At 43.8% G+C, this 17569-nt stretch overlaps 1 protein-coding gene across 1 annotated transcript in view; it reads right to left on the reverse strand.

The window, feature by feature from the left end:
* The window catches only part of ATP8A2 (ATPase phospholipid transporting 8A2), a 979867-nt gene that overhangs the window by 196468 nt on the left and 765830 nt on the right, over positions 1 to 17569 (reverse strand). The gene's annotated exons all lie outside the window — the stretch shown is intronic.

Here is a 17569-nt window from a genome sequence, read left to right on the forward strand (position 1 = left end):
CTGCATACACATTAAACGAAAATTGGTGGTCTGGGGACAGACGATAAAAATTTTGGTGTTTGTCCCTCTGATTTTTTTCATTGAAAATGTCGGCATCGGCTGCTGAAAGTTGTGTACACACTAGGCGAAAATCGTACGATTTTACCTCGGACGGGAATTTTCGGCAGATTTTCTACTAGTGTGTCTGCTGCACCTCTCTGTAGATATCTCCACTGGCCTCCTCTACACTTATGAATGAAATTCAAAATGATAACAACAAACAAAGCCATCCACAACTCTGCCCAAAGCTACATCACCAACCTTGTCTCAAAAGATCACCCAAACCATCCTCTTCATTCTACCAAGCAAATCCTGCTCTCTATCTCTATTATCACCTCCTCCCTTTCTTGCCTCCAGGACTTCTGCAGAGCCTATCGCATCCTCTGGAGCTTTGTACAATAATCTGTCCAGTTATCTCCTACTCTATCCACCTTTAACCACTTAAGATTTTACCCCCTTCCTGACCAGGGCCTATTTTGCGATTTGGCACTGCGTGACTTTAACGGACAATTGTCGGTTGTGCAACGCTGTACCTAAACGAATTTGACGTCCTTTTTTTCCCACAAACAGAGCTTTCTTTTGGTGGTATTTGATCACCTGTGCGATTTTTTGATCATGCGCTATAAACAAAAAAAGAGCGTCAATTTTGCAAAAATAACAATATTTTTCACATTTTTTATATGAAATTCCCCCCCAAAAAAATGTAAAAATCAAAATTTTTTAACATTTTCGGCCAATTTGTTTTATGCTACATATGTTTGGTAAAAAAAAAATCGCAAAAAGTGTATTTTGATTGGTTTGCGCAAAAGTTATCGCGTTTACTAACAAAGGGGAAGATTTTTGTCATTTTTGTTGTTTTTTTTTAACGCGTAATGGCGGCGATCTGCGATTTTTTTTGCGGTACTGCGACATTGCGGCGGACAGATCGGACCCTTGACTGACATTTTTGACACTTTTGGGGTTACCAGTGACATTTCTACAGTAATCAGTGCTATACATATGCACTGTTACTGTAAAATTACACTGGCAGTGAAGGGGTTAACTTTTTTGAGAGGGAGGGGTTATGTGTGTCCCTAGGGGTGTGATTCTAACTGTGATTGGCTGTGGCTTGAGGTGTAGGAACAGTGATCAACAGTCCTACATAGTAGAACCGTATGATCACTATTCCTACACAGGGGAGAATGACAGGCGGCTTGTTTACATCAGCCGCCTGCCTTTCTCCCTCTGCACCGACGATCACCAAGTGACCGGCGGACATCGGGTCCGCCGGTCACATGCGCAGGGGGGTCCGTGACCGAGCGGGAGCGCGCCTCCAGGGGCGCGCGCTCACTCCCAAGACCCTCACAGGCTACCGACGTATTACTACGTCGCTCTGCCTGTGAGCGGCTGACCGTCGCAGTAAATAGTCGTGCGGCGGTCGGCAAGCAGTTAAGCCAGGCACATGTGGGCCGAATGTTGAGAGACATCGGCCAGTTCAAAAAAGACCGACAGACATTCGGCCCGTGTGTACGTCGGTCTTTCCGACAGAAGCCAGCCATTCGGACGCTCGTTATGAGAGTGTTGGGGGGGTGGGAACGTGCCCCTGTCAGAACACAACAGCTCAGCGGGGGAGATCGCTACATGAATGTCGCATCATTAGTACTGTGTCTCCGATCAGAGCTGACAGTTTATTTTTGTTCAACCCATTGGATTGTACGAAATAAAACTTGTAGGGTGTACCAGGCTTCAGGCAATCCCTGAAAACTCATGTCTCCAGGCAAATCTATTGCATTTCTAACTAAGAAGAAACATTGTATTCATTTTTCTTAAATAAAACTTAAAAAAAAATTACAGAGGCCCTTGAAAATGTTGACAACTGTAGAACTGGGGTGTATACAGAAGAGTCGCAGTAAAATAACAATAGCTGACATAAACATGAAATGAACAGAGGACCTTGCTGCATATCAGCCCAGGAATTTGCCTGTGACTGCCAATCAGACAATGTCTGAACTCAGCTGTCATATATTTTCTATTAGAACAGTGCTGCACTGTAACCTTATCTCCTTAAAACACATGTAATTTGCACATTTTTTTCTGATGTAAATGAAAAGAAAAGAAAAAAAAACATGCAATTCCTTCCAAAGTAACCAGCTCCTGAGTGCTCTGTGGAGTCTCCTGATTCTCCTATAACAAAGAGGACGATTCAGCTCAGCAGCTGCCCTATGAACAGACCTGTTTCCCATAGCTGCAATGTTATTTTCTCAGCCTGCACACATACAATGTAGTATCGTTGTTTGCATCCGTCATAATAAACACTGGCCTGAGCTGCAGAATGGCAAGGCGTACTGATCCCCAATTCGCTGCCCACACTGTTTGTTTTTTCCCCCCAATTGTAGAACCTGGAAATGACCAGTTCCTGGAATAATTAAAGGACACCAAGTGCCGTTTGCATCTAAAATAGCAATTACAATATTCTGCACTCTATAAAGTCTGGAAATCCACAACATCTCAGGAAATAAATAGTTCTTGTAAGGTTGTTATATGCAGTCAGTTACACGTGTGGCCACCTATCCTTCTCAGCAGGCCCGGACTGGGACAAAATATGGGCCCGGGCATTTGAGACTGAGCAGCATGTTTCCAGGGACTCGAAGGGGGTGGGGGTTGGGGAGGCTGGTGACGGGATAATCAGAGTTGGTCCTCCACACTGTAATGTACAGGGGACACTGTGAATTAACCACTTTACCACCGGAGGATTTTGCTGTCTTCCGTCCAGGCCACTTTTTGCGATTCGGCGCTGTGCGACTTTAACTGACAATTGCACAGTCGTGCGACGCCGTACCCAAACTAAATTTATGTCCTTTTTTTCCCACAAACAGAGCTTTCTTTTGGTGGTATTTGATCACCTCTGCGATTTTTACTTTTTGCGCTATAAACAAAAAAAGAGCGTTTATTTTGAAAAAATAACAATATTTTTCACATTTTTTTATATGAAATTCCCCCCCAAAAAATGTAAAAATCAAATTTTTTTAAAATTTTTGGCCAATTTGTTTTCTGCTACCTATGTTTGGTAAAAAAAAATCACAATAAGCGTATTTTGATTGGTTTGCGCAAATGTTATTGCGTTTACTAACTACGGGAAAGATTTCTGTCATTTTTGGTGTTTTTTTTTTAACGTGTAATGGCGGCGATCTGCGATTTTTTTTGCGGGACTGCGACATTGCGGCGGACAGATCGGACCCTTGACTGACATTTTTGACACTTTTGGGGGTACCAGTGACATTACTGCAGTAATCAGTGCTATATATATATGCACTGTTACTGTAAAAATGACTGGCAGTGAAGGGGTTAATTTTATTGGAGAGGAAGGGGTTAATGTATGCCCGGTGCTTACTGACGTGTCGGGGGGGAGGTGACTTTGTGAGACAGGGACAGATCGGATGTCCAGCTATGCTGAACACTCCGATCTGTCACTCCCTGTCACTATGGAGATCCGCCCGCTGTGTGATCTCCAGACTTGATCCCCGACGATCGGGTAAGAGCAGCGGCGATCGCCGCTGCTCCTCCCCTGGCCCGACTCCCGCTGTGAATGAAAACAGCGGGAGCGCGCCTCCGGCGGCGCGCGAGCGCCGCCTACAGGGGGAGGAGTCCAGCGACGTAGGTCTACGTCGCTGGACGGGATCGTGGCAAAGTGCCGCAGTAGCCTCCATGTGAGCGGAGGTAAAGTGGTTAAAAGGGGACTGCACTGTAAAGGGGCACTGTAATGACTACAGTGCCCCTAGCAATCATGACCCCCCCGGCCCTTTTAATCTCTGCTTACTGTGCAGATTTCCATCTCCTCCCGCCCCTGCTCCCTTATATCAAAGTCTGTACAGCCCCCCTTACATCAGAGTCTGCACAGAGCCACCCTTACATCAGAGTCCGCACAGAGCTCTCCTTACATTAGAATCTGCACAGAGCCCCCCTTACATCAGAGTCCACACAAAGCTCCCCCTTACTTTAGAGTCCGCACAAAGCCCCCCTTACATCAGAGTCTGCACTGAGCCCACCCGTACATCAGAGTCCGCACAGAGCCCCCTTACATCAGAGTCCGCACAGAGCCCCCCTTACTTTAGAGTCCGCACAAAGCTCCCCTTACATCAGAGTCCACACAAAGCCCCCCTTACATCAGAGTCCGCACATAGCCCCCCTTAGTGTCTGCAGAATTTCAACTTGCACTGTAAGGGGGGAGCTCTGTGGACTCTAATGTAAAGGGGAACCCTGATTTAAGGGGTACTCTCATGTAAGGGATGTTCTGGGAACCCTGCTTTAAGGGGGAATGCTGTGGACTTTGGTTTAAAAGGGAACTCTCATGTAAGGGGGTCTCTGCTCACCAAAGCCCCGCTTTGCATCAGAGTCCACAGAGCCCTATTTAAATTCATTTTATATACTAAGAGGCAGGAGAGAGGGTGAGCTTACTCATCCCAGGAGGGAGTGCCTGGCACAGGCTGTCTGCAGCTTTTCTCCTCTGGGTTTAAACTTCCTGCCCTCACATCCCCAGGGAGGGTGGGTGGGGAAGACCCAGGAGGAGAGGAGCGGGAGGAGGAGGAGGAGCAGACAAGCTCTCTCTCCCCTCTCATGTCCCTGCAGCGAGAGGAGAGGAGGGGGAACTGTCAGCGGTGGCTCTGAGGCTTAGCTGTGTGTGAGAGAAATACACAGCTCAGCCCTGCAGCCATTAACCTCATCTGTAGTTCTGTCGTAAGGACACAGGCATGGCCACACAGCGGTAGGTAAGCGGCGGCCCGCGGCCTGTGTTTACCCTGTCCAGGCCGCGGTCACCCCTTACCTCCCACTGTGCGGCCTGATTATCAACCAGCCGCAGAGCGGATGGCCCCGGCCCACCGGGCAAATGCCCCATCTGCCCTATGGCCAGCATTGGCCTGCTTCTCAGAACATCACATTTGCAGGGTCTAAGGAGAAGAAAAAAATCAATTCCTACAGTTTTTGGAAGTCACTCCCTTGCTGCTGTGGAGACTGATAACATTTTACATGTACAATATAAAGTTTTTGAACAAATTCTGAACACCATCTAGAACAGTGTTTCTCAACCTTTTTATCTTCAAGGAACCCCTGGCAAAAAGTTTTAGATCTCGAGGAACCCCTAAAAATAATGTTCACATCTACAGCCCACGGAACATTGGAATGATCAGTGAGCTGTTGATAGCAAAAATTATTTGTAGATATAGCATTAATTAAAAGAATATATATCAAAACATACCTTTTTAATGTGAAACATGTGCTTTCTTTTTCTGCAGAGATTCTCCATTCTGGGATTTGAGATAAACAGTGTATGGGGGGCAGTAGGGCAGAGTGGCCGGAGGGCAAACGACATGAGGAGGAAGTAGGGCACATTACATGGAAGCAGGGCACATTACGTGTGAGCAGAGCACATTATGTGGGAGCAGGGAACATTACATGGGGGCAGGACACATTATGTGGGTGCAGGGCACATTACGGGGTAGCAGGAAACATTACATAAGGGCAGGGCACATTACGTGGGAGCAGGGGACATTATATGGGACAGAGCATAGGGCACATTACATGAAGGCAGGGCGCATTACATGGGACAGGGCACATTGCATGGGACAGGGCACATTGTATGGGACAGGGTACATTGTATGGGACAGAGCACATTGCATGGGACAGGGCATATAGCATGGGGCAGGGCACATTGCATGGGACAGGGCACATTACATGGGACAGAACACATTACAGGGGACAGGGGACGTTACATGGCACAGGGGACGTTACATGGGACAGAGCACATTGCATGGGACAGGGCACATTACATGGGAAAGGGCACATTACATGGGACAGGGCCAGGGGCGGCCCATCCATTGGGGTCGCAGGGGCGCCACCCCCCTATCCATGCATCCGGCTCCCTAATCTACATGCAAGGCGTCGGACACATGGATTCCAATGGGGTTTATTTATTTTTTTTTTGAAGCACGTCATTAGAGCCAGAGGCTCTAATAGGCTTCAAAAAAGGGTGGGCTCGGGGCGCAGAGCACTGCGCTCTGAGCCCACCCAATTGTGTGACAATAGCGAATGAACATTCGCTATTATCAAACTGATTCTCCTCCTGGCCATAGAGGAAGCGGGTCTTGAGACCCGTTTCTCGATTGGCCGAAAGGAGAAGCCATGCCATTGGCCGAGGAGGGAGGAGACGCAGGAGACCGAGCGAGGGGGAAGCCGCCGCTGACTGCCGAGACACAGGAGACCGAGCGAGAGGGAAGCCGCTGACTGCCGACTGCCCTCTACCCTCCACATGTCCAGGGTGAGTGAGCCGGCAACCGATGTGCGGGCTGGTGTGGTCCAGGGGGGTATGGTGTGGTCCGTCTACCGCCCCACCCGGCCCATGGAGCACCAGCCACCACTGGACAGGGCACATTACATGGGACAGAGTACATTACATGGGACAGGGCACATTGCATGGGACAAGGCACATTACACGAGACAAATCACATTACATGGGACAAGGCACATTACATGGCACAGAGCACATTGTATGGGACAGGGCACATTGCATGGGACAGGTCACATTACATGGGACAGGGCACATTACATGGAACAGGGCACATTGCATGGGACAGGTCACATTACATTGGACAGGGCACATTACATGGAACAGGGCACATTGCATGGGACAGGGCACATTACAGACTGTTGGGCACATTGTGGGGGACGCCGCTGGGCACATTACAGTACCAGCTTTCTTCTTCTTCTGGCTTCAGTAACTCCTCCAGTGGCATGCTGTTCCCCACGGGCCCCTCCTCCCATCCTGTCCATCCCAGATGATGTTACATACAACCACACGGGATGGACAGGAGGGGAGGAGGGGTCAGCGAGGAACAACACGCTACAGCCAACAGTATGCCAGACACTTCCCTGCCTATCTCTGCATGTGTCCATGTGATCCCCCTGTCAGCTGCCTGTGGCTAACAGTTAGATCGCTGCGGAACCCCTGGGGACCTCTCTTGGAACCCCGGTTAAGAAACACTGATCTAGAAACTGATCTGATCTCCTGGCGCCCTGAGTAGACGTCAATAGACGAAACTAGTAGGGCGGGGCTTCTGGACACTGAAGGAACACCGCAAGTGATTACAGAGTCAGACACACACTCGCAGCTCCTGCTGCATGAACCCGAGTGGTGTGTGTATATGCCTACATCCCTATATGGGTTAGACATCTACAAATGTGAGTGCACAGTGAGACCCCGTTGACACTGGGATGACCCGACTTTGCCGGGCGACCTGTGAAGTCGCGGTGCACAGCTCGCACCGCGACCTCGGAGCGGCCGGCACGGACTTCATATCATTGAAGTCAATGCAGGTCGCTCCAGGTCGCCCCAAAGAAGCTCCGGACCCATTTTCTAAGTCGGAGCGACTTGTGTCGCTCCTATTAGAACAGGTCCTGTGCTGCTCTATGGCAGGAGACCCGTGGCGACTTATCAGGCGACCAGGTCGCCTGACAGGTCGCCCCAGTGTGAACGGGGTCTAAATGTATTTTAATAAATATACATTTTTATGGAATTACAATATGTTCGATTCTCTTTCTCCTCTATACTATAAACACTCCAACATTCTGGCTATAACCTGGAGGATACTATGAAAGCACTATTGAGGGTTTCGGATCCTTTCCCTGGGATATTTAAACAAGCTTGATTTGCTGGTTACACGAGCTGTATCTCTGGTGAGTTCATTTAGTGAGCCCTGTATAACCAGGATGGTGGGATAATCACGGATGCACATTGAAGACACCTATTTTTTGGATTGCTTGCACTGCTTGGTGGCACAATTTCTGCACTGGCACTTTGCTGCAACTTTAATTGAATAACTGTGGACTCTTTCTAAGGACTTTTTTTATTTTGATATATATCTTGCATGCACTTTATATATATGATGTGTTGATATGTAGTTTAATGATTGGTTTATATACAATCTTTTTTGCACTTTACATATATTTTCCAGGATGCTGGTCACTATTTTTTCTTGGCACTTTAATTGATAGTTGCACTACGGTTTACATTTACCTTTTAGGTACCTATATTTACATATTGCACAGGCACTTTTTATGTACGAATCATTTTGCTATTTACATTTTTATAAGGAATTCCCACTTTTTATTTGTGTCAGTGTTGTTGACTTAACTGCTGACATTTACATTATATAATTTTCTACACTTAGAGAATACACTATTTCCACCACAGGTGGTATATATAATTTAGATCATTTTTTATCACTTTATTTATAGTACAGATTGGTGACGGTGAGACTCAGGGGTAGTTAGGGGGTTTTGTGCTGATTGCTACTATTTTTTCCATTGATCTAGAAGCTTAATTAATATTATTGTTATATTCTATTTATTTGGTTTGATTTATGTGCAGATCAAAGGGGTGAAGGAAAATCTCTCCAGTCAGCAGTTAAAATATTGTAGCTGCTGACTTTTAATATAAGGACACTTACCTGTCCAGGAATCCCACAATGTTAGCACCCCGGCATCTGCATCTTCACTAAGGGAAACAGGAAGTGAAGCTTTGCGGCTTCACAGCCTGTTTTCTACTGCACATGCGCGAGTTGCACTATGCTTTTAAAATGGTCCTGCCATCTTCTGGGACCTGTGTGTCTCTCTGAAGGTGGGGGAGGGGGGGGGGGGGGGGCGGAAATGTCTTACATCACCATGATTGGCATGTGGTAATCTTACCCCGGATGTGGGAGCGGGTATCTGGTTTTGAAAGGTGTCTGCTCCCCTCCAAAAAGTGCCAAATGTGGCAGTGAAGGGGGGATGGTGTGAACAACCCCTTTTGGGTGAAGCTCCACATTAAGTTTGTAAATGAATAGGAAGCTCTGTACAGAGCTATTCCTATCCATTAATTCTGTGCAGCTAAGGCTGCAGAGATGGAGATTGAGGGCTGTGTACTCAATCTCCTTTCCCTGTCCCAAAGGTGGAACATCAGAGGTCTGTTGAGTCTCCTTATTTCTCACCAAAGCCCCCAACGGGGCTCCAAAAACATGTTTAAAAATAAATTGTAAAAAAATAAAATAAAATAAAATGGTTACAAATAATAAAAGAAATAAAATAATAAAAATAAAAAAAACTACTGACACCAGTAGTCGCAAAGGTCGATGGGGCTCTGGCGTTCCACCCTTGGGCTCGGAGGGAAGGGCTCTGGCCTGGGGTCAGGAGGCCCTTCATGGTTTTTGTGACTAAATATGGTGACAATAATGGTCTTCACAAACCTAATTAGCAGAACAGCTGGCTTAGACCGCATTGTAATGTGAACTGCAGTAGAACAAATACCAGCATTTAATGTAAAGATATTAGACTATACATAACAGTTAGCACCAAAACCATATCCATAATGAAACATAGCAGGAATTGAATCTCAGGTAGCACTTTGTAGAAATGGTATGAAATATGTTTCTTACGCCATCTTTTGATCTTTTGGGGCTGTAGAGAGGAGGCAAAGTGCATCTTTTTTTGTTGTTTCTCTAATGCAGATAGTAGAAGGAACTGTAATGGATCAGAAGAAGACAAGTGGGTCTTCAGAACTGCCTTTTGAGCTTCAGTTGGTAACTGTAGAAACCCTGTGTCCCCAAAATTAGACTTTGGCTTCTTACCAAGAAAGTCTAATGAGAAACCAGTCTTGACCAGATCCCCAAATTGTGCGCACCGAATTCCCTGCAACCTTTAAACTGAAATGGAGACAACTGACAGTTGACCAGGCCGAATATCAAATCAAAAGGCATAGTAATATTTAATTACATCAAGCCAGAGGCCAAGGCTGAAGGTAACTGAAGAACACAACAGAAAGCCAGGTCAGACGGCAGACAGTCAATGGTATTTAGGAAGCAAACAGATCCAAAAAAAGGAACAACTGATCAGAAGAGGATACCAGAGAACTAGCAATGTTGTAACTGTAGCAGTAGAACACTATAGATACAGAAAAACTTCAAAACGCGAGGACAAGGAGTAACAGATACTTATGCTTCGGCATCCTGTCAATACACTGAGCCACACTTAAATCAACAATAGATGATATCTGCAGCATGCTCATGTAACAGTACTGAATGTCAGCCAGCAGATATGCACATAGCACCCACTCATAACATAGAAACAGCAGAAGAAAGAGGTGCAGGAACAAGATACCACTGGCCAGGAGGAGATGAAGAACCACCAGCAGCTTGTCACAGTAATATAATAAATAAGAATACTGTAGGTGAGAGTTACATTAATGAATAACATAAATCACAGTTTTCCATAGAATTACCATTTTGCAGTAATAAATACAATGGTATATGGCTCCAGGTATGCCTCTCAAATGTTGGCAGCTATTCATTAAGAAGACACCATTGATAAGATCTTAGAAATCTCTTATATAGCTTAAATTGGATACCTTAAGCACAATTCCAGATTAGATCTCATTGCTGGAAAGCCGGGGTAACATTTTAATGCATTTTAATGCTGTGAGTTTCTTTTGGCCTTGTCATATAGCTCACTTTCTGCTGCCAAATGTATAGAGTTTCCCTGGGAATTGGAGCAAAAATATACTACTAATGACCAGCGATAAAGTCAGCTGAACTCGTCTCGGAAGCTGTCTGGAATCCCACTCTACAATATGGCGATAGCAGCTGCTTTGAAGCAAAGAAACCACAAATATGCTGCAAGGGAACAACAATTCCGCCCTTAAAAATATGCTTAGGTCCATATTTTCTTCTACTGATTGTTTACCGCTAGAGCTTAACCTTATATGCCCTTTACAAGGCAAACATGCAATTTATGTTTTTTTTTTTTTTTCCTTTCAGTTAGAAATATATTTCTTATGATTTATATAATGCTTGAGAATCCTAGAATAAACTGTTTATCTATCTATCTATCTATCTATCTATCTATCTATCTATCTATCTATCTATCTATCTATCTATCTATCTATCTATCTATCTATCTATCTATCTATCTATCTATCTATCTATCTATCTATCTATCTATCTATCTATCTATCTATCTATCTCTGTGTAAATAAAGGATACTTTTGCACTCAGTTAAAGAATAATTTCAGGCATGAATATTTTATATATAGTTACATTGGTCCAACTTAAACCAATGTAACTATGTATAAACCATTTCCGGCCTATGCCCATGGAAGCTGGAAATCCCTGAAGTAGATATTGCTAATTGAATGATTTCCATTTTTTTCTGGTCTCATGCCAATCGGCTGCACTTCTGCTTACTGAACACAGGAGGTTGGCTGCTCAGCATGGGCACCATTCAGAGAATGCTTTGCATTTTCTCAAATAAAGTAGTTGTAAACCCCATTCATGAAGTCTGAGCTAAGCACATATATCTATAGTGTTTACTTATCTCTCTCTAAAGTTCTATGTGTCGTTTCTCTCTGGTGCTTCGTTCGTCTCTAATTTAGCATTAGTCACTTCTGAAAAGTTCTCCGACACATAAGATAACATGAGCTCAAAATTTGTGTCAGGGAGGGAGCTTAGAAGGAGATAAGCAGGGAGCTTGTCTATTCAGAATACAGCTCTGCAAGTCCCTTCATTCCTCTGTGAATGCATCCCTTTCCTACAATCTGATTTCACAAAGTGTAAGCCCAGTCTCCCCACCCACCCCTATGAACTGCTGAAAGATGGAAAAGATTTTTAACACGATCTGCATTTTTCAAAGGGTGTACAGAGGGGAAAACAGCAGATAAACAAGTAAAACGTATGTAGGATTTGTTTCATCTCTGTGTATCATCTAAGGCAAATCACTTCACTGGGTATATAAGAGGGTTTACAACCACTTCAATGCAAAGCATTCTCTGGTTAGACAAGGTGGGGCGTGTGATGTCACAGCCCCACCTCTCCACCTCATCCAATCAGAAAACGCTTTGCATTCATTCAGAAGATGCAAAGTGAATGGTGTCTGTGCTGAGTGCCCAACCTCCTGTGTTTAGTAAGCAGAAGTGCAGCTGCTTAGCACAGGACCTAGAGATCACTGAGGAAGTGGTGTCTACTCAGTTATTTTCAGTTTCCAGGGGCATCAGCCAAATTTGGTATATACCATATACAGGGCTCAAAACTTCAAGTCCTGGGCTACTAGCCAGGCCTTCAGTTACTCGCCACCAGTTGCCCCACTCAACCCCTACCCTGCTACACCCCTAAACACGCCCTCATAAATTATCTCATAAAATTATACTGTTAAATGTTTTATGCAGAATACATTTACAAAAATAAATATTAACAACAACCTAACGATGCAGAGTTCATCTACTTCAATCTACACTGAAAATTTCCCATGTGCATGGAAAAAGTACAATATGACAGCACTATCTGACTGAGCGCTTCACTAGCTGGTTGTTGAGCACAACAAATACACTGTAATAAAACAAACGGGCATGTAAAGGCACACATTTTCACTGGGTAAAATGGTTGGAGATCAGCCCAGGAACCAAGAACTCCACTTTTTAGAAGAACAATAAGTCTGTCATCAGGTGTCTGCTCTTCCCATGTACACACACATTTATGACTACTGACTTTGCCAAAAAAATGTTTGCCTCCACAAATTGTCTACAACAGGTTTACTTTAAGCTGTTATCAGTGTATATTAACTGATTTTCACAGTTACTCAAGATACATTACACATAACAAATCAGTTACTAATGTGTATTCCTATCCCCCGAAGACAGGAACAAAAAGGACACTACTGTTCTCAAGGTTGACATTTGCAATGCCTTTAGTCAAATAGAAAATAATCCCATTAACTTTGTGTTCTCGCATAGTGTCAGGTTTCATCCAGGAACACCTGTCAGGGAAAAAAAATACTTTGATCCTTTCACCACACGCAAGAAAATCTATACAGGAAACCTCGTTTGAGCTAAGAGGCATTGGAAGAAGTGCCTGGAAAAGGGAAAATCAGAATGCTGGAGGTTGTAAACCAGTAATGCCATTTCTGAAGTACTGTCATGACTTGTCATATAATGTCAATTAGGAGTGGCAGGCATTTTAACCCCTGTTGGCTACCAGTAGCCAGGTCCTATAAAGTCTGTAAGGCATCCATTATATTTATCTGGCCTCTAGATGCTCTAATAACTTGTAGATCACTGTGGGAAGCAAGGTGGGTCAAATACTGGCCACAAACCTACAGTCCAACCATACAATTCCTTTTAGATTTACCTTACAAATATGCATTGCATTAGTGTTCCTCAAATAATATAAACTGAGTAGGTTGTGTAGACCAGGCCTGTGTAAATTGCAGTCCCAGGGCCACATCCGGACCTTTGTATGTCCCCATCGGACCCTTGATGACACTGTCAGCGTGCATCTGTGAGCCTGAGGGCTTCCTCAGTGAGGAAGCTGACAGGTTCTGAGAGGAACGCTGACAGATGTCCATGTGCAGAGCTGCAAGAACTGGAAGGAAAGAGCCTGAGGAGCTGATTGCTACAGTGGGAAAGCTTGGTTCTGATGGGAATTGTTGCCTAGGAGATGTCCCGATGCACTCCTGCCACTATGTTACCTGGTCAAGTTCTTCCTGTGTTAGAACCTAAAAACTTCAAGAGACATGCACCTGTTCTTCACTCTAGGTCAGGATCTGCAGAAATCTCCGCTCTATCAATCTGAGGCTCTCTCCTTCCAATCACACTGCTTTTCAGAGGGCAGTGAGGAGGTGTCATATTGCCTTACATAAGGTATGTAAATGGTCAAGAATGGAGAAATGAAATAACAAACTCCAAGAAACTAACTGTTTACCAGTCACTGCAGATTGACTACAAACTGGCCCCTTACCTGGAGGTGCTACAAGAGCCCAAAGACAGACAGACCCTGAGCCTGTACAGACTGAACACCCACAGCCTGGAAATCGAGTTAGGACGGCACAGACAGACCTACAAGCCCAGGGAGAGAAGATTGTGCCAGCAGTGTGACCAGGGGGTCCTGGAGGACGAGGACCACTTCCTACTACAGTGCCCTAAGTACTCATCAGTGAGGGACACTCACTTCCAGAGACTCTCCGCTTTCATCCCGGAGTTCAATTCTAAATAAGAGAATAGGAAACTCCAAATCCTACTGGGAGAAGAGGAGCCAATGGTGAGAATAGCTGCCCCCCCCCAAACCCAACTGCTTTGGCAATGCTAAAATGTATTTGGTCCTGCCAATAAAGCTAATTTGAATTTGAATTTGGTCTACACCTATAACAAGGGAATTATTCAACTTTGGTCAAAGCTGCACAGTTAGTTTTAATCTACAGATGTCCCTTACCTGCATAGGCAGTTTTTTAATACATATATTTATACCAATGCATTGCATGCATGTTTATCTGCACAGTTAGCACACAAATTGGTAGTGCTATACTTTGGAGTTGCTATTAATTTAGAAAAGAGAAGGAGGAAAAGTTAGGGGTAACCACTGATAAATGATCCCACACAACAGTCCGGTAAATTAATGATGAAAAATAAAAAATAACAGGCTTGCCCATATACATTAGCATGAGCTGTAGTTGTATATCAGTTTGACGATATTTTTGCATAAAAAAAAACAATATAATATGAGCACCACCAGTCATGATACAGTCAAACTGAATCATATTTGTGCCTACTGTCAAACATTTTTTTGTGATCCAGCCAAATGAATTCAAATATACAGGATGAGTGTCCAGAGTTGATCAAGAATATGCATTAATGTTAAGGAGAAGACAAATGTTTAATCTCCATGTCTTCATGGTCGTTTAAGCATCAGTTTCACACTGGACACCCTAATGTTCAATATTCAAAAAATCTGAAGAAAGGTAACTTATACCTCCCATCCCGTACAGTGTACAATTATAAAAGTCTTTATAAAATGCTTGGTGGTGCCAAACGTTTCTGACATCAAAAATGCTAGTTTTATGATAAAATATGGGTAAGGTAACAACATTTGGGTTCTTTTATGGTGCTACTGGTTTCCGGTAGGTGTAGAAAATCCAAGTTTGGACACATAGCACAAAAACAGCTGTAACTTTAACTTTCCTTTGAATCCATAACTCATAACTGGAACCTGTTTGCTAGTCTGCTTGAGTGCAGAGAGTACTGACTAGATTTTTCTGTAGCAATCATTCCCACCACAAGCCAGTAATTTGTGGGTGGCAGTCGCTTTATTGTTAGTGTGTGCTTGTGTTGTTTATGGCCTGTATCAGTGTCCAGACTGGGGAAGGTAGGGGTTCCCACAATAGTTGGCCAGTATGCTAACTGATTTTGGAGGACAAGTGAGGAATGGTGATTCCTTATGCAATATTTCACCCTCCTTTGTTCCTGTGCCCCTCAGGACCCTGCCCAATACCCTTGACACCAACCAGGAAAAAAATGAAAAATTGGGTCTGAGAACAGAAATAGAATCCCTATTTTTATCTGTAGATATAACATAGATCATTGTGTGCATTGCTCCATTGAGAGAAGCTCTTACATTTTCAATTCAAAGTACTGTATACATGTATAGAAAAAAAAAATGGGGCATAATCATTTCAAACAGTTGGTAATCCAAGCTAATATAAACAATAGTTCACACAGGTTTAGTCTCCACTGACTTTATAAGCACCAATTTATAGTGATAGAAAGCATTCATTACTTAGTGGCAGTAGCAGATCTAGTGCAGTTAGGATCCAGAGAGATTTTTTGCGCCCCCCCCCCCCCCCACACACACACACAAACACACACACACCTCTAAATGTCAAAATTATTTTCAGTAGTAATCATTAAATGAATAAATACTAATTATGGGCAGGAAAAAAAATGTTTTAAATATAAAATCAAGTTAATATGAAAACATGAGAATAATGAGAGCATGCTAAATAATTCAAGGGTTAACCACGCCAAAAAAATAAGGATATGGCATGCTTAGATAGTGACAGGCCACAGGGGACTAGATTATAGCAACATGATCCTCTAAACAGCAGTGACTTTACAATATGTAGGCAAAAATGGCAATCCTGACAATACTTGGACCCTGAATAGACAATGCAATGTATGCAATACACTGCCAACAATAAGTCAACTGTTATAATATGCAGGTAACAAATGGGCAATAAAGCTCCCTATCCCAGCAGACCCTTCCTTTCACTAAAACACGCTTAGTCCTTCCACAATCTTCCTAAACTTCCCCTTTATGGTGTCATGTGACACTTTAGAGCCAGAAGGAGCTTAGGAGAGCTTCCCCCTTATTGTGTCTCTATCTGAAGTCTGGGCTGCTGGTGGTGGTACTGCAATACCTGCAGAGCCGCAAGTAAAGCAACAATGTGCATCTAACAGGGGTGCGGCTTGAGAGCACCCCCAACATACCTGCTTTATTTTTGTGCAATAACCTGTTTAAAGCATGCCCGCCTGCTGACACGTGACCACTTTGACCAATCAGAATCACTCTGATCTGTCCAGGAAGCCCTAAGGAATGATGGCAAAGAAAAGTGGGGCTTTCAAATCCCTATATCTCTGCACTGGTTGCATTGGCAATGACAGTTAATCAATGGAGGTAAGTACAGCAGGGACTGGAGGGCAGGTGGAGAGAGTGTGGGATGTTAGTTCACATTTTCTTTTTGTGTGTAAAGGTGAACTTACACAAGTAACATACATTTTGTACACATCTACACCATTTCAAATCTTATTTCTTAAAATGCTTCTCCACCACTTTGCATAATTAAATAGACATAAAGGAGCCTTATTTAGTGGGGCTATAGTACTCAGGAATACACTACAAATATAAAAAACTACAAAATGTATTCATAAGTTCCATAAACAATAACTTGAATATTTTTCTGATTTAATTAATACTGTTGAAGCATCTTGCAGACTATGGCCTCTTTCACACGGGCGTTCCGTATGTCCGTATATCACCCCATCCGTTTGCAGGTGATATACGGACATAATGCATGTTAATGGGATTGCGGATGTCAGCGGATGATTTGCGTCCTTTCAGTTCTGTTCCGTTTTTTGGAACGGAACAGAACCCTATTTTTCTTCCGTTTGAAAAACGGAAAGGGCGCAAAATCGGAAGTCAGCGGTGTCATCCGCTGACATCCACAATCCCATAGACATACATTCCGCAAAACGGATGGGATGATATGCGGACATACGGACCGGATGACACAAGTGTCATCCGTGTCCTTAAAAAAAAAAAAAAAGTGCCGGAGCGGATCGAAATACGGTCCGCTCCGTGTGAAAGAGGCCTTAGTCTATGAATTGGTTGAGATGTATGACCCAAAAAAATGGCAATCGGTGCTCTTTACACAGATTTAAGATAACTAAAGATATGACGATGCTGCGCTGCTAATGTGCATACATAACCATAAAGTGCATAAAATGTAATGACCTTTATAAAAGCAATAACGTGTTCCAATCGTGCACCCAAATATTTAAACTTGATGTCTTTGCTTCACAATATTGTGTTAAATACATTTATAAATGCTTAATAAATAAAGGAAAAGTCTGTATTATTATTAAATAAATCATTCTCGTGTGTCTTTTTCATAGTGACCATAGTGACAAGTCTTCCCAACACCTGTG

Source organism: Pelophylax lessonae (assembly GCF_965119305.1).
Source record: "Pelophylax lessonae genome assembly, chromosome: 2".
Lineage (NCBI taxonomy): Eukaryota > Metazoa > Chordata > Amphibia > Anura > Ranidae > Pelophylax > Pelophylax lessonae.